This window comes from Geospiza fortis, unplaced genomic scaffold (genome assembly GCF_000277835.1).
Source record: "Geospiza fortis unplaced genomic scaffold, GeoFor_1.0 scaffold2, whole genome shotgun sequence".
Lineage (NCBI taxonomy): Eukaryota > Metazoa > Chordata > Aves > Passeriformes > Thraupidae > Geospiza > Geospiza fortis.
In genome coordinates this window covers 2757094-2760532 of record NW_005054366.1, presented here as the reverse complement: position 1 = coordinate 2760532, position 3439 = coordinate 2757094, and positions in this window count along the sequence as shown.

Genomic DNA, 3439 nt, shown 5'->3' with positions numbered 1-3439 from the left:
CCAGGAGCTGGGACAGGGAGGCTCCAGGCAAACCACGGCACTCACAGCCCCACTTCCAGAAAAATCCTCCAGCTTATCCATGAAAAATCTCCTCCTGAACTGGGTAAGAGATATTCCTAGCAGAGGTTGAATCACTTCAAAATCAGACTGTTTAAAAAATAAGTCTTTCCCATTTTCTATCCTTTTATTTCTTTTTTTTTTCTTTTTTTAACTGACATTTAATAAATTATAAAATCGGTGTATGGTGAAATAGAATATATCAGCCAGATATGTATGAAATACACATGCATGGGAAAAAACTATTGAACTCACCTGGAACTCACACACACGGATCTATAAATACATATATACACACACATATACATATAAACACCAACAGTTTCCTTTTTCCAAAATTCAAGTCAACTATTTAGTGGCAGAGGGATGCTGTAAAAACACTAAAAACAATTTTTGATGCCACATCATGTGAACCTTTCAAATAACCATACGACTGATCAGACAGCAATACCTAATGCTACTTGGATTAAAGATTTTTTTCTTTTTTTCTTGTTTTTTTTTTTAATTTTTTCCTGTTTTTTTTTCCTTTTTTTTTTAAATCAATGCAAGATTTATATTTATGGTTTTTTGAGACGACTTCATAGGCAAAAGGTGGCCCTTGTCAATGCTTGAAGCAACTATTTGCAATCGACAGGTTTTTTTGGACATGAAAAAATTCAGACAAGAATCTGCTAATTTTAGTATTCCTTAACTCTCTTTTTCCTGATAAACTCAATACCTGCACTTTCAACCAGTTATAAAAATATTTTTCACACCAGAGGAAATATTTACTCTCTCTGACATGGACTTTGGGACACAAGAGAATCACTTCCTTCCCTCCCCCTTTCTCTGACTTTAAAGAATCTCCTGAAAAAAATCTGCATTCCAGCTATTTACACATTCCACTCCTTAAGAAGAACGGATCAGCCCAAATGACCCAAAAAAAAAAAAATTTTTTCCTATGTCATGCACAACTTAAAAACAATGAGAAAAGAAACCAGGAATTGAATACGGCTGAAAAAAATTCCGGGAATCCAAAGAACTCTGAGGGAAAAGTGAATTTTGGAAGCCACTACCCCTAAAAGAGCAGGATGGGGAGGAACAGTCTGGGTTTTCCTGGTGGGTTTGGGGTTCAGGCTGGCACTGAGCAGGGAATATCCAGGGGGAGCACTCAGAGCATGCAGGGCGTGCTGGGGCACAGCCTCAGCTGCAGCACTGCAACCTGCGCCGCAACCTGCGCCGCAACCTGCGCCGCAACCTGCGCCGCCCTGCCAGGCCAGGCCCAGCTGCAGGGGCTTAGGCTGAGTCTAAACACAGCAGCTCCACCAGGTGACACCAACACACGCTCAGGGAAGAGCTGAAGTGAGCTCAGCACGACTGAAGTTCTGAGGAACAAAACCCTCCAGCCGCGAGTGAGGCTTTGGTCTGGGGCTTCACCCCATAAAAATGGAACATCTCGTGCCACAAGTCATTGCTCAGCTGGGATTTGGGGCTCCACTCAATAAAAACGGAACATCTTGTCCAAATCAAATTCATTTCTCAATGAATTCCTCAACAAGTCACTCCTCAGCTGGGATTTGATGTTGATTTGGGGCTCCACTCCCCAAAAATGGAACAGCTTGTCCCACAGGTCACTCCCCAGCTGGGATTTGATGGGGTCAGGCCCTCAGGAGTAACTGAATCCCAGCAATGTGGAATATTCTGAGTTGGGAGGGACCCATGAGGGTCCAAGTCCCTGCCCAGGGCATCTCCAAATCCCACCCTGTGCATCCCTGGGAGCTTTGTCCCAGCATTCCTGGAGCTTTGGCAGCCTTGGGAATGTCAGCATTCCCTGGGGAGCCTGGGCAGTGCCACACACCCTCTGGAGGTGGAATTTTCCCTGATATCCAACCTAAACCTCCCAGTCAGCTGTGTGTAACTCCCTGGATGAATTTGCAACATTCCTGACTAAAGCATGGAATTCAAAAGGAGAATTTGCCTGGGTAGAGGGGACACAGAACCAGAAATGCCAAAAAAATCCCAAAAAACCAACCCCACTCCTGAAAGGCTCTGGGCTGCAGACAGAGCAGGGTCTGCTCTGCTGCCAGAATTATAAAATCTGCACTAAATATGGGATGGGGGAATTAGATTCCACCAGCCAAGGGAAATTCTCCAACAGGAGAAAAAACCCCTCTCCCCAAGCTTGAACTTTAGAAGCTCAGCTCCTCTCCCGTTCCTGTAACTGTGGAGAAAATAACGCCATTGGTGTCCAAACTATAGGGGGGAAAAAGAAAAGGAAAGAAACTCACATGACAAATGCACAGGTGTAAAATCTTCAGCATCCATAAAAATGAACTGACTCCTTGTTTTTCTTAATTTTTTTTTCTCTTTTGTCTTTTTTTTTTCTTATTTTTACCAGCGAGGCCATCTTAGGTTTATATACAAAAGTAAAACTGAAAATAGACTTTTTTTTTGTTCTCTGTACACATAAATTTTTTTTCCCCTTTTTTAAAAAAAGGAAAAAAAAAACCACCTTGTCTTAACTTTTTTGTTTTTTTTCCAGAACAGAAAGGAAAACCGAGCACAAAGATTTCCTCTGTCCCCAACCCCCCCTAAACCCCCCCCATTTCCCCCCCCCCAAAAAAAAAAATAGAAATAAATCAGTCCAAGGAGAATTCAGGTTTGGCAGCAGGAAATGAAGGGGTTAAAATTCAGGTTTGGCAGCAGGAAATGAAGGGGTTAAAATTCAGGTTTGGCAGCAGGAAATGAAGGGGTTAAAATTCAAGGTTTGCAGCAGGAAATGAAGGGGTTAAAATTCAAGGTTTGCAGCAGGAAATGAAGGGGTTAAAATTCAGGTTTGGCAGCAGGAAATGAAGGGGTTAAAATTCAGGTTTGGCAGCAGGAAATGAAGGGGTTAAAATTCAGGTTTGGCAGCAGGAAATGAAGGGGTTAAAATTCAGGTTTGGCAGCAGGAAATGAAGGGGTTAAAATTCAGGTTTGGCAGCAGGAAATGAAGGGGTTAAAATTCAGGTTTGGCAGCAGGAAATGAAGGGGTTAAAATTCAGGTTTGGCAGCAGGAAATGAAGGGGTTAAAATTCAGGTTTGGCAGCAGGAAATGAAGGGGTTAAAATTCAGGTTTGGCAGCAGGAAATGAAGGGGTTTTTGTCAAGGGAAGGTTTTGGCAGTTCTGGGTTTCACAGCAGCTCAGGCGGTGGGATATGAAATGGATTTTTAGCTCTGTGGTCCCCCAGTTTTGAAGCTGAAAGGAATTGGGGGATGTTGGGGTTACAAACGTGGTTTGTAAACCCAAACCCCACAGACCAGAGCAGCAGGGAGGGATTGGGATCAGAGAGCCCAAAGCAGGAAAAAGGGCAAGCAGGAGTGGGATCAGAGAGCCCAAACCGCAAAAAAGGGCAAGCAGGAA